Genomic DNA, 15,252 nt, shown 5'->3' on the forward strand with positions numbered 1-15,252 from the left:
TTAAAAAAATGAATGCAGTTTTACTAAGATCTCTATCATGCAAAACATATGCAGATGATAAAAGGGAATTTAAAAAAAATGACAGAAAATAGGAAAAATGGAATAGATGGAAACTGCTGGAGATGAGATTGGAAACAAAATGATTGTCTCAAAGCACAAGGTTCTAGCATGCAGCCTTTGCTTTTCTTACACATTCGTATCCTACTATCTTACTTTTTTTAATTGAATGCTCATCAGCAGTTTCCAATCACTGTGTGGCTTCCACTGTTGATCTCAGGTACTGCATGGTGTTTGCTTTTGCTGTGACACCTGTATTATTACTTTGTGTGCAATGTTGTGGCACCTGTATTATGTGTGTGACAATTATCACATTAAAATGGGAAAATAAAAGGTATGGTCAGAAGAATCTTAAAAGCTGTTTTTTTGTTGTCACCAATCCTCCTGAGCGCACGAAAGGTGCCAGTGTCTATTATTATAATTAGTAATTGTGAGTTTCTTTTGCTCACATGAAAGAAGAATTGTATTGTTTTTGATTAAAAAAAGAAATGATTGGGCAGTTAGAGAATTCTGACATTTATGGAGATATAGCAGCTAGAGAGGAGGTAGGGGCAGAAAAGCCTGATAGGAAAAAGTTGGTTTGGAAGAGAAGTCTGATATTGCTGGAATATTCAGGGTAGGGTGAAATATAAAAATAGCAATGAGACTACATGGATTTGGAACATTTATGAACTTCTAAAAATTCCTAAAGAGCCAAGTATGCTCTAAACTCTTAAGTGATCCAGATTTCTATGGTAATTACTATGTTTCAGTGTTTCATTTGCTTTTGTGTCAAAAAAAGCTTTTATTTTCTGTAATGTAGATGCACATCTTGTTTGCAAACCTATTTTCAGTCAGTCAGTCCGTGTCCAGATGTGTCTTTGTGCTTGTGCAGAGTAAATGGGCCTAAATATGCAGAAATGATATGAGTGGTCACATTTTCTGCATTTGAGCATGAAACTTGGCGACTGAAATGTGTGGGTTACGTCTAGTCGATATGGGTATTGAATATATGTGTATGTGAAAGAAAGGGATTGAGGAAGAGAGTGTGCATGTATGTGAATAGCTTATATGTATGTGTCTACATACATATGTTTGTGGAGGAAATTTCAGGTGTATATGAGTGTGATCAGTATTTGTTGAATAAGCAGTGACCATCATTAAGTCAGATTCCTTGTGTAATGTCACTTGGCAAATAATGAATTCTTCTTCATCAGGTAAAGCAAAAATATATATAGAAACAAATCCTTAAAAAAAATATGGGGTCCTCACAAAGTGAGTAGCTTTATTTGTGTTACAGCATAGTTTTTTTATAGTATATTTTTATTTGTTTTTAAAATTTGTGTATTTGTGTTGTGCAGGTTTGTTTCTCCTGCCAAGTTTTTTGTGTAACATGCATTAGATCCAGCAACTTGAAAATTATTGATGGACCACCTTCAAGTCCAAGCTTAAGATCTACTTTTTCCAAAATCAGTAACCATCCTTCCATGTCCTGACCATGTGTTGATGTAGTGTGTCTGTATTAACTCTGTGGGTATATTGCATGGGTACATGTTTAATGCCTGTCGGTATTAACCATGGGTGTGTCTGTTGTATGAGTACATGTGTAATGTGTGTCGGTATAAACTGTGGGTGTGTCTGTTGTACGAGTACATGTGTAATGTGTGTCTGTATAAACCGTGGGTGTGTCTGTTGTATGAGTACATGTGTAATGTGTGTCGGTATAAACTGTGGGTGTGTCTGTTGTACAAGTACATGTGTAATGTGTGTCGGTATTAACCGTGGGTGTGTCTGTTGTATGAGTACATGTGTAATGTGTGTCGGTATAAACTGTGGGTGTGTCTGTTGTACAAGTACATGTGTAATGTGTGTCGGTATTAACCGTGGGTGTGTCTGTTGTATGAGTACATGTGTAATGTGTGTGTATTAACTGTGTAGGAGTCTCTTTTGTGAGAAAATGTCAGTTTCGTAGGAACCAAGGGGCAAAATACTGAGGAAGCAAGAATGTGAATTGCGACCCTATGCTCCTCTAAGGAGCAACAAGGAACAAACTAAGAATGTGAATGTCACTGTCAGCATTGAGTGTTCCCCCACCTCCCAGATTCGAGCATCTTCCCACGCAACTGCATGTGTAATGTGTCTTATTAACTGGGTGAGTGTGTTTGTTATATATGTATATGTGTATAGACGCTAGCATGTAAGTTTATTGAGAATTGACCTGTTTGTAGTCTTCTCATTTGTGAAGTGCTCTGATCCAATTACTCTGAAAAAGTGCTTTATAAATGCTTATTATAATATAATTATAAATGCTTATTATTACTACTACTACTATTATCCCTTAACCTGACTGGGGAGGCTGGACGTTATTATGCCAACTATCTTTGTGATTCTTGTTTTTCTGCTGAACGAAGGGTCAATCTACTCATTGTTCTGCTCCGTCCATTTCTTCTTTTTTTTCTTCCTCACTACTCTATTGGTCGTTGATGGTTTTGAGACTGGCCCATTCCACTCACTGTCTTGTCACATATGTGGTCAGGTGATCTTCGCAGGACCCAATGAGGGGTTTTGCTTAGATCAGTGTCCTATGGCAGCATCTAATCAGTATTTAGCAGTTTTCTTACTGTCCTGTTCAAACAAGAAAAGAGGGTCAAGAGCATGGTGTGGCTTAGCTCATAGCATTTATTTACTGAGAGCATCTTCATTTCACCATTTCAACTTCATTGACACAGAGAAAGAGCGATTTGAATCAAAGAGAAGTTCAGAGTCGGACAAAATTGCTTTTGCAGTTGCCTGCTCTTACCAAAGTAATAAGTTTAGGTAGTGGGCAGCAGAAAGAAAAGAATGAAAACAAAGCATGAAAGAGTCCAACATGGTCTGGCTGTGTTTGGCTCTTCCACCTTTAAGTATTTAGGCCTTTACTTCTCCACAAGATTAAGTTTTTCCCGTGCGTCTGAAGACCTAACTGCTAAGGCCAAGAAAGCAGTATTTTGCATCATTAATACATTATACAAGATAGGAAACCATTCTTCCACCTTTGTACACTCAAGTATAGCAGCAACTGTCAACACGTTTTTTGGAGTGGGGGGAACTTGCCAGGAGTGGTGGAGTGGTTTGAGAGAATAAAGCCGTCGTCACTTGAAATGTGAGTGTACAGCCCCATTTAATAATTGTAAGGAATTTCAATAAATAATTAGCTTAAAACAACAATAATTAATTGAATTTTTTCTTTTTGTTTGCACAACATATTTTGTTTACTGAAATGATATGTTGACAGATTTATCTTAATCCCAGGAAAATTGTTTCTCCTCTTTGTGTGTGAGACCATGGTCATAAAAATTGTAATAAAAGTACTATTTCTTATTTGTTGCTTTATATATCTAATGATGTTGCACGATGTCCTAGAATATTAAAGGCAGTAGGCCTTGTGCACATTTCAGTTTCTTCAAGGATTGCCTCCTGAACTAAACACTATTTGTTGTGTGACAGCCTTGTGGATATTGAGGTAGAGCTTGTGACATTGCTGGTTCTCACGGCCATAAGGTTCTTTCCGACAACTTCTGTCTGGGATCAATGCTTGATGCAGCAATACGCATCTTTTACTCTCTTTCTGTAAGCCTGGCGAAGATGGCAATCGAGGCTCACAGACACAAGTCCCACCTCTACCTCACAGCTCCACAGTGAACTGCGCATGCGCTGAAATATTGAGAAATACTTCCGGTGTTGTGCTCGTGCCTAGATTGCAGTTGAAGAGTTTAACACTAGTTTCTTTACTTTTTACCCGCTGATGTATGGGTGGTGAAAAATCAAAGAATATTTAGAGTGATGTCACAGGGCGTCAGTCTGAATACAGGATACATGTCTGACGTCATCATGAGTGTCTCGTAGCGAGCGGAAGCGGTCAGAAACCTCACAGGACCTGTGTCAGGGTGCTGGAAACATCGGGAATACAGAATGTCACATGGCACCAAGAATACAATTAATAATGTGTCACAGGACACCAAGAATATAATAATGTGTCACAGAGCACTAATAATATAATTAATAATGTGTCACAGAGCACTAATAATATAATTAATAATGTGTCACAGAGCACTAATAATATAATTAATGTGTCAGAGCACTAAGAATACAATTAATAATGTGTCACAGAGCACTAATAATAATTAATAATGTGTCAGAGCACTAAGAATACAATTAATAATGTGTCAGAGCACTAAGAATATAATTAATAATGTGTCACAGAGCGCTAAGAATATAATTAATAATGTGTCACTGAGCACTAAGAATATATTAATAGTGTCACAGAGCACTAAGAATATAATTAATAATGTGTCACTGAGCACTAATAATGTGTCACAGAGCACTAATAATATAATTAATAATGTGTCAGAGCACTAAGAATACAATTAATAATGTGTCAGAGCACTAAGAATATAATTAATAATGTGTCAGAGCACTAAGAATATAATTAATAATGTGTCACTGAGCACTAATAATATATTAATAATGTGTCACAGAGCACTAAGAATATAATTAATAATGTGTCACAAAGCGCTAATAATATAATTAATAATGTGTCACAGAGCACTAATAATATAATTAATAATGTGTCACGGAGCACTAAGAATATAATTAATAATGTGTCACAGAGCACTAAGAATATAATTAATAATGTGTCACGGAGCACTAAGAATATAATTAATAATGTGTCACTGAGCACTAATAATATATTAATAGTGTCACAGAGCACTAAGAATATAATTAATAATGTGTCACAGAGCACTAAGAATATAATTAATAATGTGTCACGGAGCACTAAGAATATAATTAATAAATTGTCACTGAGCACTAATAATATATTAATAGTGTCACAGAGCACTAAGAATATAATTAATAATGTGTCACAGAGCACTAATAATATAATTAATAATGTGTCACAGAGCACTAAGAATATAATTAATAATGTGTCACGGAGCACTAAGAATATAATTAATAAATTGTCACTGAGCACTAATAATATATTAATAGTGTCACAGAGCACTAAGAATATAATTAATAATGTGTCACAGAGCACTAATAATATAATTAATAATGTGTCACAGAGCACTAAGAATATAATTAATAATGTGTCACAGAGCACTAAGAATACAATTAATAATGTGTCACAGAGCGCTAATAATATAATTAATAATGTGTCAGAGCACTAATAATATAATTAATAATGTGTCACAGAGCGCTAAGGACATGACGAATACAGAATGTCTCATAAGGCACGAAGAACAGTGAATACAGCATCTCTCTCATAGGACTATGATGTCTATGAATATGAAGAACAGGACGTGAAGACAAAGAAGAAAGAACACGTCATCGTGGTGGAATGTGATAGTGTGGGAGGGGGACACATTGCACGCTAGGCACAGACCTCATCTTGAACAAGGCGTGATGAGGAAGAAGGATGAGGACGACAATGATGATGATATTATCTTAATTTTCTCTCATTTGGATAAGAGAGTCGACCTTTCCTTTTGAAGCCGAGAGGCAAAAGCAGCTTTAAAATGAGATTACTTTCACTTGGGAAGGCTTGCTGTTGTATTAGCATCACTCACTTCCAGCGAGCGAGCTGACAGGCGAGAGAGAGAGATTTCAAACTTTGGGCAAATGTCCTTCCGCTTCAGGCATCAGCACTCTCTGTTCTCTCTCGGTAAAATAGTAGCCATGGTCTACCTACAGCTGGAGTGTGTAGAGAGTTGTGAGCTTTTTACTACAGTACTACAGTGGCGTAGAGAGTTGTTAGTGTCATCATAATAAGAACCAAGTTCTCTACACGAGTACTACAGTGGCGTAGAGTTATAATAAGAACCAAGTTCTCTACACGAGTACTACAGTGGCGTAGAATTATAATAAGAACCAAGTTCTCTACACGAGTACTACAGTGCCATAGAATTATAATAAGAACCAAGTTCTCTACACGAGTACTACAGTGGCGTAGAGTTATAATAAGAACCAAGTTCTCTACACGAGTACTACAGTGCCCTCAACAGTTGTAGGGTGTGTCATGAACAGCAGGCAAAGCTGATGACTTCTGAAGCAGCTTGTGACCTGCAGTGATTGCATGGTAGTAGAAGAAGATATGACTTTATTTCTCCTGGAGGGTCACTGCTGTGTGTTGGTTGCTATGGTAATAAGAGAAGATATAATTTCACAGTCACAGTCTCGCAGTCACAGCCGTCACAGTCTCAGTATCACGGCCGTCAGAGCATCCCCACACGGCCGTCACAACTTCACTATGAGAGTGGAAGACGTCTCATGCAGACCGTTGCACTCTCTCTCTCTCAGACCACATTTGTAACGGAAGTTCAGACAGAAGGGAGATCTACACACCGGATGTACTCCTCTCTTTAGGAGAATCCAAAGAATGTTATGTTAGAAGGTCCTTTCAAGTGGCCATTAACAGGATTTCTTTTGCGGAGTGCAGATATCTTCTCCTTCTCAAGAGAGTTGATGGCAGACAAAAGCAGATTTTCTACTGAAAGGACCAGACAGCCAAAGTCCTTTCCTTCTCGTTTGCTATTGTTTCCAGACCGTTCTCTACCCCTCCTCCCGCCTCCCACCCACACCTCTTCTTTCTGGGGTGAGGGAGGCTAGTGCTCGTTATCCAAGCTGCCATGAGGACTCAGTGCATTGGCGCAAGATGTCCTTTGGGTGTGGACCAGCCAACCAGCTTCACTGCCATCACCGCCGTCACCGCCATCACCGCCGTCACCGCCGTCGTCCATTAAAGGCGTAGTGTCGATGGCTGGAAACATCGATCTGAATGAAGGGGCGACAGCAGCAGCGCCAGGCCAAGCTGTCCACGTGTGCTTGGCTGCGCAATGAGGCCGTGCGCTAAATCAATGTTAGCGGCGGTTACAAGCAGAAGGCAAGGTGCTGGCAAGGTATGCCGACTGTAGACTAGATGTGCTGACTGACTGCTGACTGTAGACTAGATGTGCTGACTGACTGCTGACTGTAGACTAGATGGGCTGACTGACTGCTGACTGTAGACTAGATGTGCTGACTGACTGCTGGTAAGGTATACATACTGTAGACTAGATGTGCAAGATAATAATAAAAGCAAGCTATCTTGCATCTAGACCAGACCTGGGCAAGGGCCGGCCCGCCTTCTGTCTCTGACCTGCCCGCCCGCTGGCCCGCCCGCCAGTATATATACTATATATACAGTATTGGGTAAAACTGAGTTAACTATTAGTCCGGCCCTCTAAAACCATCCCAATTTCTCATGCGGCCCCTTGGGAAAATTAATTGCCCACCCCTGATGTAGACCATTGTTAGCACACCTACATCATCACACACCCAGGCACACAACTGATCAATCATCTGGGGTGGAGCATCTGGGTTGCAGTGGGTAGAAACGGTTTCAAGTGCCTGTTACTTCTGAGTACAGGAGCAGCCGACCTGAGCTCAATACAAGGAATTTTCCTGTGAACACGTGGTCTGATGTTGGATGCCGAGCGGCCTTCTGACCATTTGCTGATCACCAAAGGAAGCTAAATCCTTCAGTTGCCTTAGAACATCTATTGCTCAAACTGTTGCAACTGTTCCTCTCCTGGACAGAGACTGCGGAACCAGCTCGCAGAGGAGGAGAACACGTTGAGCGACCTGCTGACTGGTGACATGACGACGGCAGTTGGTAGTGAGATCGCGATGACGGAGACAACGACGATGATGGATGTGCTGATGTGTTCTCTCTAAACACCGGTGTTTCCTTGGGAAGCCCAGCAGACATGTTTGCTCACGAGCCTTTTGGTTATCTCTGTTACCTAGCAACCGGCTATACCCGGGTGTCACGTCACAGACCACGTCCATGGTGTCAGTCGGCAGGCAGCATCATGTGTATGACTCGTCTTGCTAAATAATAAAACTGATATTGCTTCCTCCTCTTGACCCCTTCCACAGGTAATGAAAGGTCGCAACCTCCACTGACTTCAACTTCCTGTGTGCGTCATGTGTGACGTACCACGTAGCGCACTGCGTCATACAGTCACGTGACTTCTCGCAGACGTGGATGCAGATCTAACTGAGAAAACAACAAACAACACAACACATCACCTGACTGTCAACACACAACACATCACCTGACTGTCAACACACAAACAACACAACACGTATCACCTGACTGTCAACACACAAACAACACAACACATCACCTGACTGTCAACACACAAACAACACAACATATCACCTGACTGTCAACACACAAACAACACACAACACATCACCTGACTGTCAACACACAAACAACACAACATATCACCTGACTGTCAACACACAAACAACACACAACACATCACCTGACTGTCAACACACAAACAACACAACATATCACCTGACTGTCAACACACAAACAACACACAACACATCACCTGACTGTCAACACACAAACAACACAACATATCACTGACTGTCAACACACAAACAACACACAACACATCACCTGACTGTCAACACACAAACAACACAACATATCACCTGACTGTCAACACACAAACAACACACAACACATCACCTGACTGTCAACACACAAACAACACAACACATCACCTGACTGTCAACACACAAACAACACAACACATCACCTGACTGTCAACACACAATACCTGAATGTTAGGCATGGCAGTCACGAAATGTTACAGTGACCACCAACAATGTTACAACGACCACCAACAATGTTACAACGACCACCAACAATGTTACAAATGTTACAGTGACCACCAACAATATTACAACGACCACCAACAATGTTACAACGACCACCAACAATGTTACAACAACCACCACCAATGTTACAACGACCGCCAACAAAGCTCAGTAAGAAAATGGGAAAAGAGGAAAAAGCGAAGAGCTAGAGCCGCTGAACCACAGCCCCTGATGGCTCCAGAAAAAGCTGGCAGGTCGGCTCTATTTAAAGAAACTCATTTATTTTAAATTTAATAGACTTCCTTTCAAACAGTTTTTGCCTAAGCTTAGTTTTTACGTTGAAGAACATATATTTACTGGAAAGTAAATAAAAAGTTTAGAAAAAATGCACGAAAATACTGATACTGGAAATTAAGGGTCTAAATTATACTTGTGAATATTTCTCTTGCAGTCTTGCTGTGTCCGTCAAGCGCCATCACGTGGCTGACTGGATGTAACTCTTGCCCCCAACGGTAACACAGTCCTGCGAACGTAGCAGCAGTAGCAGCAGTAGCAGCAGTAGTAGCAGTACTAGTAGCAATAGCAGCAGCAATAGCAGCAGTAGTAGCAGTAGTAGCAGCAGTAGCAGTAGCAGTAGCAGCAGTAGCAGCAATAGTAGCAGCAGTAGCAGCAGTAACAATGCTGTTCGTATAGCGCAGTATCTCGGCCAAGAGACAAGCTCATTGAGCTGAACAAGATCACGAAATAGAAAGATGTAGAAGGAGGAACAAAGCCAACACTCGCTGCCATGTAGAAGGTGTTCACTGCACATTTGACAGAAGACACTTGTTCAGAGTACGAATTGAAGGAGAAGCGATCTCCTCAAGCTGCCGGGCGAAGGGACAGAACTCATTCCCGTTATCTACGACGATGACACGTCAGTTGCTTACCATCTCGCCCCACCACTCACCAACCCCCTGTCCTGCTCTTCTGCGAGCTAAAGACCTTTCGTGTACTTTATGTTCTATATTACAAGAACACAAAAACGCAAATAATGAATTAAATAATGACATAACATAAAATTAACTTGGAATAAAATATAACCTCTCACAGGTCTCAAGTTCGGGTCGAGTAATCTTTGGGGTTTTCACGACATCTGGCAGTCACGTGACGGTTCGTTGTCACTGGCTGGCCCCTTGCGTCAAGGGTTCAGGTTAGGGTTCTAACCCAAACGTTCCCACGTTGTTCCGAATATTTGCCCTGGTGGCTTCAGTCTCGGTCTCGAGGAAAAGTTCCGTGGCGTTGAAGAAAACTGAAGACGTGTCGACCTCTGACCTAGCGCTCCGTTCCGCTGACGTTGTGTCGAGAAGTGTTCTGCGATGTTTTCGTTGCCATAATTTGGTCTATTCCACAACCACCCCTTCCCACACACACTCACACAAGGATGTCAGTGCATCCAGCATCTCTCACTAGCCAGCGTGGACAAGTTCCCCCAGAGTATCTTCCAGATGCGTTTATGCTTTTTTCCTGGGAAAAGCCAGCGCCATCATGGCCAGCCTGTCGCACTCATCACTCAGTCCCAGCTTCTCCCACCATGCAGCCTGCACAGCTTTCATGCAACTCACGAAGCATCATGGTTGAGACATCATCACCAGCTCGCCCAAGAAATCCTGTTCTCTTGATCCTGTTGCAGCCATCATCGTGATTACCTTGACCTACTGATTCCGGTCATTGCCACCATCATGAATCATTCCTTGTCAACGGACTCTGTTCCTTTGCTATCTAAGAAGTCTTACTTGACCCTAATGACCTAAAAGAACTACCGTCCAGTCTCTAATCTTTCTTTTAATCAAAGAGTTTGGAGACAGTCGTACTTCAACAACGGCTTCAACATTTTGCCATGCTCTGGCTGCTTGAGCCGTTCCAGTCGGCTGACAGTCAGCGCCATTCGACCGAGACTGCTCTTTGGCTGGTGGCATGTGACTTATTATCTGCTTGTGATCATGGCCACACATCAGTCTTGTCTATAGTCCGTCTGCTTGTGATCATGGCCACACATCAGTCCTGTCTATGGTCTGTCTGCTTGTGATCATGACCACACATCAGTCCTGTCTATGGTCCGTCTGCTTGTGATCATGGCCACACATCAGTCCTGTCTATGCTTTGTCTATCGCCAGCTGTTGACACTTTGGACCATCACATCCCCCCAGAAGTTTCATAGGACCTTTGGTCTCTCCGGCTCAACACGTGGTTGGTTCCATTCTATCTGTATGCTGGCACCCAGCCTGCTAGTGCTCCTATTGACATCAAGCCAGCTGCTGTGTAGTGTGAGGGCCTCAGGGGTCAGCTCTCTGGTTCACTGCAATGTCCAGTCACTCGGATGTGCGATTGGCCATTCTGGCTTGTAGTATGACATAAATCTTGACTACACTCAGCTCCGGACTTGTGGCCCACCTTACCAGTTCCACAGATGTTCACCAGCACTCAGTGAACTCTTCATTCTATCAAAGGCTGGATGTTGAACAAATTACAGCTCAGCGATGAAAACACTTTTTCCCGACTACCGGGTACACGTGCTGAAACACTTACCTCCTCTCTCACTACTTTGGGATCCATCATTCCCCTTTCTCGGTCTTTCAGGATCGTTAAAGTAACTTTCCACACATCATTATCTGTAAAATCATCTTAACTAAGTATGCAATTCCATCTTTGTTGAACTGTGTAGGATCAGTTGTCGTGGGCATCTCTCTGTTGCTTCCACCGAGCAGCTTATGTCCCCTTGTGTGGTGTCCAGGCTGGACTATTGTAGCCTGTCTGTTGCTCGCCTTGACCCCCTGCTCCACCTGCTCCACCTGTACCACCTGCTCCACTTGCTCCACCTGCTGTTAGTGTGTCTGTGTGTGTGTGTTAGTGCGTGCGTGTGTGTGTTATAACTATAGTGTGTGTGTGTGTGTCACACGGCATCACTGTCTACTTATTTCAACCATTATCATTTACATCCAATGAACGATAACATGAAGTGGAGTTTCTGCTGACATTTTATTTGCTGTCAGTACAAGGTAAGTCGATCAAAAACTGACAATCACAGGTAAAATCTGGTAAAATTTGGGAACAACCAACAAAGACGTGAGGCACAACCAGCGTGTTGATAAGTACACTGACAGGAGGACAGGAGTAATACAAACAGTAACAGTCACCGTCACCTCCACGGCAGTCAGAAGTCAACCCACAGGTGTCTCCACAGCTCGTTGTAGAGGCAGCTGTAGGAAGGGTGTAGAGGTAGGTGTGCACAAAGCCAAGTGTGCAGAAAACTAGGTATAGAGACAGGTGTGTAGGTGGGTGTGCAGACAGCCAGGTGTACAGACAGCACGTGCACGTGGTGTTTATGCTGTAACATTGTAATGGTAACAGTCCCACCTGATAGCACGATACAACCGTTAGGACAGTGACTAGTGGTCACATGCACCAACAGGTGAGTTGTGTTTGAGTTGCCATGGTTGCGAAGTGTGATGAGATGTGGTGAGTCAGGCTGCACGACAGTGTCGTCATGTGACCGTCCTTCTGTCCGGAGACGTGCACGTGACCACATACACCGCTCGCGCACATCTCAAAGTGTTTTTCCATCTGAGTGTGATGATGAGGCCGGCCTGCAGCATTCACACAAATTAGTCATTTGTAAGTGTGAACATCGCCTGCAGTGTTCACATTCATGTATTATTTGTAAAATGTTGTAAGGTTCGCAGTCAGGACATCGTCCTGTTGGTACTCGCTATGGTCATGTGACCGGAAGAAGTGTTAGATAACACGACGATTCACAGCGTTTGATAACAAGAATAACAACAGTGAACAGTGAAATAAAGCTCGAGCGACGACTGAGGTTTGGTGATAAAGAAAACAACTTTCTTGAAATGGACAAAGCCAGGGGAAAGATAGGATGACTGCAGATAACTCCATGCTGACCTCATGCTGACCTCATGCTGACCTCATGATGACCCCATAGTACAGCCTGCCACACCTGTCTTGTGTCTGCCTACCGGAAGTCCTTGTGCACCTGTAGCAAAGCTATACATCAGGTTTGTAGCTACGAGAGCAGAATCGCTATGACAACAGACGACCCCACGAAGGTTCTGGATGCTGTAGCCAACAACCCACATCTCAACCCACATCTCAACCTGCTGGTGGCTGGGGTCAGAGACACACTTACATAATATCGCCATGCTCCCTGCTCCTCTCTCTCTCTCACACACACACGCACAAACACACACACTTTCCATTTCAAGGCCAGGAGGAGAGCTGCAGACAAGGAGCCTGGCACATGCACGTGCACAGAGGACCCGGAGGGCGTGCAGTTTGCCGGCAAGGTTCTGGACAAGAGGGAGTGTCATGGCTGTCAACTGCCAGCACTCTAACGTGACGCCACACAAGAACGACACAGGGTCAGAGGTCACTTCCGTCCCGTCACCCTCTGTAGCCGCTTTGCTGCAGAGACTGAACCTGAAGCTCGCGGCAAGACACGTGCTCGATACAAAGCATCCTCGTGTCTCACCTCCACAAGACAAACGGCGAGAAACCCGCCATCAGATGTGTGCGTCCCTCTAGACTTGAGCAGGTTGTGGTGGTTGTGTGTGTTTCAGACTTGAGTAGGTTGTGGTGGTTGTGTGTGTTTCAGACTTGAGTAGGTTGTGGTGGTTGTGTGTGTGTTTCAGACTTGAGTAGGTTGTGGTGGTTGTAGTGGTTGTGTGTGTGGAGGGGTGAGGGTTAAATCACTTTTTTTTAAACAATGCGCCAGTCTTCACATCCCCATCTCTTATCTCTAACAAGCCGGAAGGTTAGTCTTTACAGCGGTTTATTGTAACCAGTCAACCACACACACGTTAGTTATACCAGTCAGCCACACACACAAACACGTTAGTTATACCAGTCAGCCACACACACATACACGTTAGTTATACCAGTCAGCCACACACACATACACGTTAGTTATACCAGTCAGCCACACACACAAACACGTTAGTTATACCAGTCAGCCACACACACATACACGTTAGTTATACCAGTCAGCCACACACACATACACGTTAGTTATACCAGTCAGCCACACACACAAACACGTTAGTTATACCAGTCAGCCACACACACATACACGTTAGTTATACCAGTCAGCCACACACACACACACGTTAGTTATACCAGTCAGCGACACACATATACGTTAGTTATACCAGTCAGCGACACACATATACGTTAGTTATACCAGTCAGCCACACACACAAACACGTTAGTTATACCAGTCAGCCCACACACACACATACACGTTAGTTTATACCAGTCAGCCACACACACAAACACGTTAGTTATACCAGTCAGCCACACACATACACGTTAGTTATACCAGTCAGCCACACACACATACACGTTAGTTATACCAGTCAGCCACACACACACACACACACACGTTAGTTATACCAGTCAGCCACACACACAAACACGTTAGTTATACCAGTCAGCCACACACATACACGTTAGTTATACCAGTCAGCCACACACACATACACGTTAGTTATACCAGTCAGCCACACACACATACACGTTAGTTATACCAGTCAGCCACACAACACATACACGTTAGTTATACAGTCAGCCACACACACAAACACGTTAGTTATACCAGTCAGCCACACACACATACACGTAGTTATACCAGTCAGCCACACACACATACACGTTAGTTATACCAGTCAGCCACACACACATACACGTTAGTTATACCAGTCAGCCACACACACACACGTTAGTTATACCAGTCAGCCACACACACATACACGTTAGTTATACCAGTCAGCCACACACACATACACGTTAGTTATACCTGTCTTGCTCGGCACAAGGGTGAAGTAAACATGAAGGTCTGGGGGCTTAGCGGTGTAGATAAACACGTTTATCAAGAGAGACAGAACCAATGTGTGTAACATGAAATATTAGTAACTGGACAACATGCGTAGCGATGATTGTTTATATTTACTGTCCACCTGTACTGGTCATCACTATCACTGTGTCGGACCTTCAACCCAGAGTTTAGTGTGAAGCCTGGGGCGTCTCTCACCTGTCACACCTCTTGGTACGAATTGTATCCTCCTGACCCACGTGTACAGCAACGTGTGACAAAGTCCACGTCAGTCACAGCTGCTTTCAGAAGAACTTGGAGATTTATACAGGGTGCAAGATGGCGAGGATCAAATGTGATAAACCGACAAGATATCGTTTGAAGAAAAGTTTGATAAACATTATACCATGGCGGCAACTGTTGACAGGGACACCGCGCATCTGCCAGACATAAAAACCGAAATCCACTTGTTGGTAAAGAAGGTGAAAGTAACGTTTACAAGTCACCTGTGACAACTATAGTCTGCTGGCCTAACACCTGCTATGTGACACTGAGTGACGTGTTAGATTGTGACCTGACACTGAGTGACGTGTTAGACTGTTACCTGACACTGAATGTTACGTGACACTGAGTGACGTGTTAGACTGTTACCTGAC

This window comes from Pomacea canaliculata, linkage group LG2, assembly GCF_003073045.1.
Source record: "Pomacea canaliculata isolate SZHN2017 linkage group LG2, ASM307304v1, whole genome shotgun sequence".
NCBI lineage: Eukaryota > Metazoa > Mollusca > Gastropoda > Architaenioglossa > Ampullariidae > Pomacea > Pomacea canaliculata.